Source organism: Artemia sp. Qi Xiang Cuo, chromosome 14 (assembly GCF_049724085.1).
Source record: "Artemia sp. Qi Xiang Cuo chromosome 14, ASM4972408v1, whole genome shotgun sequence".
Classification (NCBI taxonomy): domain Eukaryota; kingdom Metazoa; phylum Arthropoda; class Branchiopoda; order Anostraca; family Artemiidae; genus Artemia; species Artemia sp. Qi Xiang Cuo.
This window is the reverse complement of record NC_142807.1, coordinates 20,295,720-20,308,958: the sequence shown is the minus strand read 5'-3', so window position 1 is coordinate 20,308,958 and position 13,239 is coordinate 20,295,720.

Below are 13,239 nucleotides of genomic sequence, written 5' to 3'. Positions count from 1 at the left end.
GAATCTGGGAACGAATTCCAAACTGACGGGCCCATGTGTCTGGTCACTTGACTCCCTCTGGTTGTGTTCCGTGGCTCAGATGCAAGACTATCCGCACTCCTAGTCGAATAATCGTGATAAAACGAATTAAGCTTAAAAATATTCATAAAAAAATCCGGTGCAAAACCATTCAGACACTGAAATACAAAAACTCCAATTTGATAATCCCTTATTTCACCAACCTTTAAAATTTTAAACTTTCTAAAAAGTGATTCAGTGCTATCAACACCACGATCATACCTTCCAATCAACCTTATAGCCTTATTCTGCAGAACTTGAACTCTTCTAAAATTGCAACTAAAATTACTCGCCCAAATCAAACAACCATAATTTATATAAGGCGCTATTATGGAAAAATACAATAAAAGAAGAATTCTCAAAGGTAAAAAATTTTGAAAACGGTTCAGAACTCCAAGGCCTCGCACCAGCTTGCATGCTATAATGTCGCAGTGTTTTCTCCAACTCAAGTTTCGATCCAGGATGAATCCCAGATATCGGATCTCTTCAACTTGTGATAGCGGTAGACCATTGTAAATAATGACACCAGGGAGAGTGGGAGCAGAACCAGTCCTCGTAAACATCATAAAATTAGTTTTTAATGCATTGACGCTAAGTAGGCTAGCAGAAACAAATTCATGTAGGCCATCCAGCGCCTTATTAGCCTTGAACAAGAGCTCTTGCAGCGACTTTGCTGCAATCACTAAAGCCGTGTCGTCAGCAAAAGAAGTAACTGAAGCTCCGGGAATGTAGAATCTCATTGTGTCTACAAATATCAGGTACAGGAGAGGGCCAAGAACTGAGCCCTGTGGAACACCACACTTTATGGGAAACGGCTGAGAAGATTTGTTACTCAAAGTCACTCGTAGCTTCCTTTCACTTAAATACGATTCAAACCAATTTAAAACACTACCCTATATGCCTAAATAACACAGCCTTTCTAATAAAATCTTAAAATCAACAGTGTCAAAAGCTTTTCAAAAATCAATAAAAACGCCCATGCACTGCTCGCCATTCTCAAGTGCTGAGTTGATATTTTCCAGAAGATGCTGGACTGCCTGCGTCGTCGAATGTCCTTTCCGGAAGCCAAATTGACCATCGTGTAAAACACCAATTTTCATCAGATACTCATAAAGCCGGTGATGAACAATCTTTTCATAAACTTTTGAATAAATCGGGAGAATTGATATTAGTCTCCAATTAGATATATCAGTTTTGACTCCACCTTTGTGCAACGGTACAACTTTAGCTATTTTAAGCGCACTCGGAAACATCCCCTTTTCCATAGAAATATTGATAAGGTATACGAGGACAGGAAGCAAATAAACCAGAACTGACTTGAGCGTTCTAAGGTTCATTCCATCAACTCCTGCACTGTTTGACTTAATCGTGCTAATAATTTTGCGTACCTCCTCTTCAGTACAAGGCTGGAAATGCATTTCGAAACCTCTTCCTCGCTCATCAACAAAACTGCTTGATTCGAAAACATGGGAGCTCCTTGCTTCTTCTTGAATCTTGCAGCCAATTTCAGAGAAATATTGTCCAAATGCGTTGCAGATTTCCTCAGTTTCTAGATTTCCTATTATTTAGTACAATTTGTGGCTCCGATGGCTTCATAGGGCCTTTTAGAAGATCATTCACAACTTGCCATGTTGCTTTGGGGTTACCTTTACTTTCTTCAAATACATTTGTAAAATATGCCTTCTTTTTTTCCTTCTTAGGGCATTTGCCCTATTCCTTAGGTCTTTATACATCACATGGAGCTCATTATTCTGCGGATGATTCAGATGCTCCTCACACGCCTGATTTCTCATATTAAACAGATTCAGCAGCTCATTATCACACCATGGTTTTCTTGGTTTATTCTTTCTGGGGTTTGTTTCTTTAAGCGGACACGTCCTATCATAAACATTCGACACTATTTGGTTAAACTTTTCAAATGCTTCCGACGGATCATCTTCATTCAGTACTGTTTCCCAGTTAATAACACTAATTTGTTCTTCAAATTTTTTTCAGATTAACTGGCTTCAGTTCACGCATTGGTATTTTATTCTTTCTGTTATGTTTCTTCACTTCAGAATTCAAATGCAATACAACCGGAAGATGGTCGGAGGCTGGGCTTATAACAACAGAGCAGTACGCTTTACTTAGCATCGCTGAAGACACAAACACATTATCGATGAGCGTTTCCGAATGATCCGTGATTCTCGTTGGAATGCTCACGGTCGGGTATAAATCATTTGACATCATCAGGCTCAAAAAATCCAAATTTGGTCCACGTACATTTAACAAATCAAAATTAAAGTCTCCCATACATATAAACTCTTGACTAGATCTATTTACCTTTGCAGCAAGACATTCAAATCCTTCAGCAAACTCTTCAAATGATGCACTTGGTGGCTTATATACAACAGTAAAAATACAAGCTCGATTTTCAAACTGAGTTTCTATACCAAGGGTTTCTATCTTACCCTCCTTCCAAATGTCCAAATCCTTTCTAATTTTCCAATTCAAATCCTGTCGGACAATGAAAGCCAGGCCTCCACGTCCCATTGACGTTCGACTTCGAACAATCAGTTCATAACCTGGAAAATTAAAGGACGAATGAACAGTATCATGACCCAAAAATGTTTCACATAATGCCATTATATGTAAATTATTAGATCGGGAAATAAAATCAAAAATCTCATGGTAAGAAGACATTAAATGACAATTCCATGTACATGCATGAAATCCAGACCGGCCTAACTCCTCCAAAGTTGATAACTGACGATATTTACTATCAAGAGATGGACGAAAACTAATTTGCGACCCATCATTTCCAATAACCGTCAACAAATAATCATCAACATTAAACGGATTATTTTGCAAATCACTCAATCTTCCACTTAAACTACTATTCATATCAACTTACGCAAAAAAAAATCCTATAATTCATCCCTTTTCCGCGCTCAAACGGGGCGATATTTATACTCATAAGAAATCAAAAAATAAACAACAAAATAAAAATATAAATAAAGAGTAATATAGAACATCTTGACGAGATAAACACTACCAAACTACTCATAAATAACAAACTAAACGCAATCTGAAAGCGAGTTAATTCGACGAGCAGCTCGCTCACCCGGAAGCATTGCGAGAACCTGGCCACGATCTGACAATACATTTTTCACGCCAAACTTGTCTCTCACGGCACTCAGAATATCGCGACGGCGCTTGGTTAGAGACTCAGACAAAAAGATTTTCGAACCAGCCAATTTTGTTTAATCGCAAACACTCTACGGGCCGTCTCACAGGTAGAAAATCTCACGAACACTGGTGCAACTTTATCGTTTGCCGACCCTGTGTTATTCAATTTCGACCTGTAAACCATAGCAAAATCACAATCAGAGATACCGGAAAGCTCCAGCTTTTGCGAGGCTATATTCAGAATGGTCGACTTCAAGTCAACACCTGGCTGCTGTTTAATACCATGAAAAACTAGAGTTCCAAGCTTTTTTTCTTGCTCATAATCATCAATTTTCACTTCTAATTTTGCAATACGGTTCTCTAAATTTTCAATCAGTCCTTTGATATTCTTTACTGATACCAACAATTGCTCTAGCTTCGGATTAAACTCAAGCGACACTGACGAGTATATTTCACTCACGATAGTCTCAACAGAAGTTTTCAGAGTTTGGTCGTTTCCGCATTTATCTTGAACTTGCATAGTAATCGCGCTCATCAATGATTCTTTTGTGTTAGCGATTTCTTCCTCAGTTGCGACTATTTTAACTAGCAAATCCGCGGTAGATGGTCCAGAAGAAACTGCTCTCAGCGATGCAAAAGTTTTGGAAGCCGTCTTATAAATGTCCGGGTTTTGGTTAACCTCTTTAAACGCACTTCCAACATTTTTATAAGTTTTTGTAGATGCTTCGCGGTAATTTTCCTCAAACGAGATGAGACTATTCTCCGTTAGGCGTGACTCTGTGTGATCCCCATACGCAAAAACTAAGTAGTTGAAGATTCCTTTTTTATCCTTTGAAACTTGGATAATTCTTACGGGCCACAGCGGGAATCTTTTGAAATTCGCTAACGCAAGCTGGAACTGTTGAAATTTTGACATTTCTTCGCTACTACGAGAAAACCAAAAAAGAGAAAAAAAAATCAACTTATCTTTCAGTGGGCAGGCCCACGGCAGCAGTGGCAATCAGCAATTGATGGCTGGCCCGGTGGTCCGCGGAACCTGCTTTGTTATTCACCACCGTACTCTGGCATCCTTAATCAGCTAATCCAAAGTAATACGAACGCCACACAAATAATAGGATAATCTGTTGATTGCTACCGTAATATAAGTCCTTTTTCTTTTCACAAAACGTGAATTAATTCACTTATTTCGAAACTGTCCACTGTAATTAATTCTAAATTTAATCCGGCTTAAAAATAAAACTGATGTTTACAGGTCAGATGCCAAACGAGAACTGAATAAATCAATAAATGTCGACGACAAATCAATGAAATAGACCCTATTGGAAAATATTTGAAAGTGTCTATTTTCCGAGAGGGGTTGCTGGGCATGAAATTGTACATAGTAGCCATACTTGAAACTGACATCAACATTTTCAGCATTGAACAGATTCAATGAGGAACTGATTGATGGATGTGATTCCTTGTGGGGGAGATAAGTCATCTTAAGAGAAGAAATCCTTCTTTGATCTAACAATCTTTTTCTTTTCTTCTTGTTGGTCTTCGTCGTTTTATTCCTCAAAGTCCTTATTGATGTCCTTCGCTTCCCGCCTGGGTAGAGATTGATTAGTGAATGACGCGCACGCATCCTTTTCAACCCCTTCCCATTTTGCTGAGATTTTAATTGCTCACCAACGGCTCTTGCTGAAGATCTAATATTTTCCTTAACACTCTCGTTGAAATTCTTACCCGACCCCAGTCCTCTAGTGTTAAGGCAGCAAAATTTGATGCAGCGGGTACAAGATATTTTCTGGTAAGGGGCAATGTAGGACGAAATAGCCTAGCAAACTAGCTACCAAGACCATAGCCAGACACTGTAGTACGCCCCTTGTAGTAGTCCAATCAATGACTTATTTTACGAGGACACAGAGCACCAACATAGCAATTGATATCAGGACAGACAAATGGAATTCTTCTATTGTTCATTTTAGGTGGTGGTGATGGTGTCGCTGACGATGGGTCGAAAATGATGTGTAATCACTGCTAAACCTTTTGTTATTGCTAGAGGATCACCCAATTCACTTCTTAGTGTTAACTGAGAGAGTTATAAATACGAAGTGTTTACAGGAACATACTGAAGATGCTTTATATATAAGTGCTGAACAAGTTCATGAGTTGTTTTTCGTTCAAGAACACGTAGGAGGGGGACATTTGAATTACCAACTCTCGATGTTTCTACAAAGGATTCATAAAGAAATATACAAGAGTCCGAGGTTAAACCAGGTAGATAATCAGCAAAAATAACTTGATCCATCCCGTTAACAGTGCCCGCGTTTTTCCCAATGATCATATTCTGTTTAAAACCAAGAAGGTCTCTCAGATTATCATTGAGATGAATTATTTCAGAGTCAACAGGTGAGGTAATGTAAATCCTATCGTGTTCCATTGAATAATTAAATGGAATGTACCATTCCTACGATATGAGACTTTTCTATTGATTGTACGACACAAATCTTTCATACTATCATATTCAATACATTCAATTTGACATGTGGATATTCACTAGATTTAAGTGCTTCAACCCATTCATACTCAACAAAGAGTGACCAATTGAATGGTATAACTTTTATGTCATACACACGATCCTTTCTCAGGATATCATAGGTATTTTTTAGAATGCAGTTGACAAGGGCCACTTCATAAGCACCGTCAAATTTGATGGCGGGGGAGAGTTCCGTCCAAACATCACTTGTTTTATTCAAGTCGTTGTAGAGAGGATCGGAAACGTTGGACGTAAATGTTACATAGAAATCATTGGGCATTGTCAATATCTTCGACACCGATCCAAGAATCAAAATCAGAGTTGTATCCTAGCCATTGAACAAGTAACTGTTTCTTACCCCTGTGAGTACGAGTCTTTAATATCTGTTCAATTTGATAGATTTCACTATTATTTTTAACATTTTGTAGTTCATAGTCATAAAAACCACCGAGATTCTCTTCATCTTTGGTATCGCACAAACGATAAGTTTTGGGTTTAGTGTCTAGGATTTTTGCCACTTTAAAAAGTTCTGTGGACCACAAGTAATTACCCTTTTCAAAACGATTAGTTGTTCCATTATTTCGAACAGTATCACCAACATTAAATTTTTTCTTAACAATCGCTTCATTGGAATATTGTTTAAGAAAAGTATCAATTGTAACATGATCAGAATGGTGAACATCCGTTGGGGTTGAATTGGACTATGATCGATGAGGTTGTTGATAATAAATCAACATGATTTTATCTAAATCATGAATAAAAGCAGATGTATTTTTCAATGTAGAATATCTTGAAATTCAAAGTCGAATAGTTCTTATCAATCATTCAGTCGATACAGCCTTTATAGCACTATGACCGTGATGGAGCAGTGTATTATATTTCGCTAGTACTTTTGCAACATGGCGATTAACAAATTCACTACCGCAATCCGTTTGAATTTTCTTATATGAAACTTTTTCGAGAATACTTTCTATAGCCCGAGCAACTTCAACACCTCCCTTTGACTGGAATGGAATATGCATAGCGACTAAAAACACTGATTTCAAGTGAAATGTGCTTTTACGGTGTATTGTGACGTCTTTGAATCTCATCCAGAGTTAAGAGATGTTCTTGCATTATATGCAATGGGAAAAATGCTTTAGTTTTTCGATAATGATTACCACGAAGCCTATGATTTTTATGCAGAGTGTAACTTGATTCATTTTGTAGATAGTCTTGTACACTTTTAGTGCGAACACCAGTGACTTTGGAAAGAGTGGTGGGGGAATTTAAACTTCCCACTTGATCAATATTTTCATAAACACGTTTCAGAACTTCAATTATTTTGAATGTAAACACGTAGTGTAACGTCCGCTACCCTTTTGCATACTAGTAGTTGGCGGTGGTGGTGGTGATGTTGACTTGATACGTCTTCGCTTTCGTCTAGCTATCAATGGTGTGCTCCTCCTCCTCCTCATTGTCAAATCAATGTTTCCACTAGGTGTGCTAGTATTTTCCAAAATTGATTTAAAATCTTCTTCATCTTCTTCGTCTTCATATTTTAATGGTGTTGATGATGGTGCATGTTCATTTATTTTTCTTAGAATTTGTCTATTGCTAATAAGGCTTTTGGGGAAGTTTAATGTATTTAGAAAGTTGTATAGATGAGCGTCAAATGATAATAGTCCTTTACGATTTGTAACCATATTCATAGATATGGATCAATTAGATTATAGCTCTTGCCCTGAATTATAAACCCCTTTCCATTGCTATCAACTTGAATATGATCTTGACCACTTTCCATGAGATATGTTATGAGTCGTTTACGTTGTTCACGATATGAGTTAGGCATTAGATTTCTAATACTTGACACAATTGAGTCCAATTCACCCTTCTTTAATTGCGTTCCAGCAGCAACAGCAGTAGCTATAGCAGAAGAATCCTGAGAAGATGGTTCCTTTTTGTGATCAATACCACTGGCCTTCGCACGATAGGGCTTATTTTTGTCCACTCGGCGAAGTGCATCTTGAAGTAAAAACAGCTTCTTATTATCGTCAATATTCTTGCTGTCAATGAATTTAATCAGATTGCCCTCAAAGTACTTCACGGTGGAGAGAACAATTTCTATTGGTTTCAATTCATAGGGCTTTACTATGTATAGAAAAGGGTTTACAACTCCTGTAATTATTGACAGTGAAAGTGTGAAAAAGCTACCATCCACTTGAAGAAGACGTTTCCTTTAAAAATTTTTACTTTATTTTTACAGGCCAATGCACGTACAATGGAACGATGTTACTTTGCCTGTTGCTTAACTACTTCTGGCAGTTGAACATTTTCCTCGGTCAAATTTAAACAAAGTTCGGATATTAGATTAATGAAATCAATGTCAATACCATGTTCGAGTATGGCTTTCCTAAGTGGGAGTTTTGAAGTGCTTAGAACTGAAAATAAATGTCCATTTTCACGTAGTTTCTTCAATGTCATGATAGCAACTAATAGGTCTGTTTACTGCTCACAGGGAGATATACTGTAATTTCATTGTCAAAAATATCTGTGACTACACGCAAATCCTCGGGTGTATTTTGATTAAGATCCAATAGGATATAGCCGTAGGGTTTATTAGTTGCCTGATTGTATGCTGAGAGCAGAAATTTAGGTGCCCCGGGGTATATATGTTTATTGAGAGTTATTAGCGAGTTAGAATCACTAACAGCTCTGTAGATGATATAGTAGGTGCAGTTCAATACAAGTGTTCGCATACATTTGCGCTGATGAAAGAGATTCTGTAGAACTAGAGTAATGGAAATCTGTTCATGATGAAAGCAAACGGTAAACAATTGTAGCCTTTCCTGGTACCATTTTGCTAATAGATTCATCTAGATCATCAATAATCAGCCGAGAGTTTGGTTCAATAATGTTGAAAACATGAAGTTCCTGTATGAACGGTATATGCACCAACCCCGATATACCAAAAGCTTTTAGTTTATTTTATGAATCCTGCAGAAAACTGTAACAGAGGTAGATTTTTTTCGGATTTACAGCAAAAATTTTATCACAGTTTTTCATTATTTTAGTCAAGAGTGCTGTTTTGCCAGACATTGATGGACCGCGCGGAAACGATCTGAATGGTGTTTTAAATTGATACATGTTCCCTTCAACAGTTCACCTACAACTAAGTGTAGACTATAGTTGTCTAATGACTAAATAATTTCCCTATTAGTACTACTAGTCCGTTCAAGAATAATGAGAAGAACAAAATCAATAAAGAATAATATTTCTTGTATTATTAACATAAAAAACACCACTTTACAAATAATAAATTACAGAAAAAAAACACATTAAACAAGAAAAATACACATTAAACAAGAAACACATTAAAACAAGAAAAATACACTTAAGATTGTTTTTTTTTATTTATTTATAATAAAAAACATAAACACTTATTGTAAAAATGAGCTAGAAAAAAAAGCACTTTAATAAATATACTTTTTTATTTATAAGAAAATACAACATTTAATGAAAAATACACTTAAAATAATATCACTTTTTTTACACCATTTTTAATTTGAACACAACAGCATGTATATTTACAAAAGTACAAAAAAAATCTACTCTAAGTAAAAAAAATGGTGGAGGTGCCCCCACTGGCGGGCGGCCGAAGGCCCCCCCCCTTGCTGCAAGGCCACTTCTCCCAGGTTTTGGGGAATTTGTTTTATTGGACTTTACTCAAACCGAGACTTTCCCTATGACTAATACATTCGGCTCGGTCGGAAGTTAAATAGTGCCCCAGGGGGAGGGTAGTCACACCGTCTTGACAAACATAGACCATGTCGGGAATAGTACTCATGGCAATTTTTTCTTTATTTACAGTGAAGTTCCTGTAGTTTAACAAACGAATTGCCAACAATTTCGCTCGTGGAATTGTATTTTCAACAATACAATTCCTGTAAACGTCCATGTCTAAATTCTTATCTAAATACCGCGTGGGTACTCCTTTGCAGCGTTTTTTGATTTCCTCGTCGTGTATCAGTACAAAGTACACCTTTTGACTTACAAACATACCACGGGAAATCATGTCACTTCCCGTTTCTGATTTGAAAAATAGAAGTTGATTTGGCGCCCAACGTTTCACTAGCTCTGGGTAGACCTCCTCACTCCAGTTGGTGTAGTCCATCGGCGAGCTGATGATTTCACCGTGCGCCAAATCATCAAGTAGGTTTTGAGCTTTTACTTTTAACAGTAGAGAATCTGTGTCTCCGTAGCAAAACTCTACTTGTCCCCTCTCCACCCTTTGTACCCTAGCCATATTGTAGTAGAATTTCAACAAAAGCTTCTTGGAGATCTCCAGGATGACACTGCCCGCAGCAATATGTGTATTCAATACAATGCTTATTTTTTTTCCATTCAATAGTACCATGTCCAGGCCAATGATTGTAAAGGAAGTGTAGTTTGAATTGGTAATAACTCGAGCACATCGTTTGGAATCGGTCACAACGTCGAAACGATCCCTACTGCCAGCAATTTCGCAAACTTTACCAGAAGCCGAACTTAAAATGAGCTTATAGATTTCTTTTTCGGCTTTTGTCTGCGCTTCAGAGCGTTTCTTGACAAAAGTGTCAACAAACGTTTTCAGATAGGGTTTTTGACTAAACTGGAGGGCTCTATGGACCTTTGTGACATTGAAACCGTTGTTGCATATCCATTTTAAAGCCTGATGATGTACGACAATATTTTTCTTAGGCAGGAGGTCAGCGATAAGTAATTGTTTTTAAAGGGACCAATACAGTCCCGCTAACTAAACCTAACATTTGTGGCAGGGACTCAAAGAGCCCCTAGAAACGCGTCTAATGGAGCATGGAAAAATAGATTGCTTTACCAAATCATGAAGCTCAAATAGTATCTCCCCATTAATTTTAAAAAGAAATCCAACCGTCCCATTCGCCTCAACACTGTCAATGTTGAGGAAATTGGAGGCTTGAGGGTCATTTAGGCATTTATAGTCATCACAGGGTAGTGCGTAATGAGACACGGCCGAGGGGTAGAGGGAATTCATATTAAGGAACACTGCATCCGATTTTGTTCCTGTCTTCTCTCCAGTTGGATCAGTTTCCAAGATATGATCCCCATGAAAAACATATCCACCCTTCATTGACCTCTCGATAAACAGGTGCTGATCGATGTCATTGATAAGCCCAAGTTTCTCCCCGCTAATTTTTAGGATGAGGTTCATTACCAGATGAGGAGATGAAAAATAATATACTAAATCAAGATTAAATGCCTTATATATTTTGTCCGTATTTTTACACGTAATGTCTAACAAAGTTAGCACATCACTCGACAAATACAGCTTGCAGTAGTCAAACCCAATTTTACACCCTCCCTCTACCCACACTTTTTTGGCAAATTGTATTCATCAGGAGTACACCTACGATCCTGTAGACTGTCGTAAAACGATTCGATTGAGGGAATAGTTTACTCGACAAATCTCGACATGGAGTAGTAATAATCCTAAGGATATATGCCCTTGACCGTCAATAAATCAAATAAATCATTTGAAAATTGTTGCTTGAGAAGAGGGGAAAGCGTTGCAGCCGTCATCGTTTTTCTGCACTTGAATTAATTCGCTCAAAGATTCTGGAAAAAACTGAAAGAATCTAAAAAGCGAATTTTATTCGTGTTCTCAACGCCGTCTTCAACATATCTCCACATAAATTCCAAAACAAGCAACTTTTCTGATGATTTAGGAATGATTTTGTAGGAAAAGCTGTCTATCACCCATGTATCATCCACAGCTCCATTTATTTGAAGATGTGTTCTTGCTGGTAGCACATACTTCAGATCGTAGTTAGAATTATGTATAAAAATCGGAAGAAGAGCTGCTGTTTAATTTTTAAATTACATGAATTGTGAGCCCACCCCCGAAAGTTACTTTTCCCCGTTAAATTGGGGTCAATAAGGTGATTTTGATTCTGAACAGCGTTTTTTTGGGGCAAGAGCACCCCTACAAACCCAAAAAATTGTCCCCTTTTCTAGTGCCCGTTGCTCCTTATCTGATAATGACATTGGGTAGTTGGTGTGACGCAATCGTGAAGTTGCACCGTTCGCTGTTTTTATTAAACACACCAATAATTTCTCCATGCTACCCTCCTCATCCATAGTCACAAAAAACTCTTCCAATTGCATTTTCTTGTTGGAATCGCGTCGGGCATGCGCAACGAGTTTGTGTTCCTTGACTATATCTGGCCTTGATGGGTCCAATACCTTCAACAGTCTTGATTCACAACCCAAAGATACTTTATCAATTTGTAGCAGGGAATTTTGGAAGTTTTAAAATTGTAAAGTAGATTTGTCCCCTGTCGGCATTTCTATTCTTTGATTGCCATGAAGTTTGTAATATTTCACGTAATCCGTAAATATTCTTTCAGGTTTAAATGGGGAAAGACACAAGGGGCAATAGTGACGTTCCCAATATTTTTTGCCTTGAGATAAAAGTCGACTTATTGCCGTAACGGGGAAAAAATGGCCGTACGAGTTTACATCTTTGGGGGGCTCATAGACAATCCAAACCCAATTTATAACATTATCTCAACGGTGTCCTAACTGAATATAAAACCCCTTTTTTATTCGGTGTCTTTTTCCCATTTACAAATTCTGTGTCATACTGGAGAACAACCACCCCCAACCCTAGATTTTCGTTTGCTTTTTCAAATATAGTTATTTCTTTTACGGACACCGGATACTTTCCCTCTAAACAATCAAAAGTTATTTTAGGGAAATTGTTTCCACTATTACGTGCAAGTCTGTCGAGATTTTTCATTGTTGAATCATTTTTCAATTTTTTATGAGCTGCTACTAAAATGCATATTTAAAGCATTGCAGCCCCGTTCCAAATCTGAAACCTTGAACCCCCCCTGTAGCCGACAAATCTTGGTGGCATTTTATTCGTCAATTACTACCCATCCCCCTTAAAATAAAGTTTTTTTTTTAATCTATTGAGATTCAGATCCATATATTCAATGTATAAAATTGTGGACACGCTCCTCCTCTCGTTGAATGTGTCCAAAGTTGATATAAATTTATTGACCCAATTGAAAAAGTTACCCTCAAATTCATTAAGACCAGGGTAAAAAGTTTGGTTGCCAGTTGAAAAATGAAAATAAAAAATGTCCCCTGATGTTCCCTTTTGTAAATAAATTTTTTGATTAGCTGATGCCTTAATCCCCCCTTGACACCCCCCCCCCGATTCTGAATCTGAATCTCAGTAAGTGCTCGAATTCGGTCGATGTATGTATGAAGAACATTTACAGGATCTGTTAAAATGACACTCCCTTCAACCAAGTTTTCCTCAGTAGAATTAAAATCTATCCTATGTGTTTGCAAGTGACATAGAGCAGATTCTAACAAATAAAATTCACGTAGTTCCGGGGACGCGACACTATTTTCATGTCCTGCAGCTATTTGCACAGGACCTAATTCACTAATAATAAAGTCATGGTCAAAAATGTCCCCGGAAACAT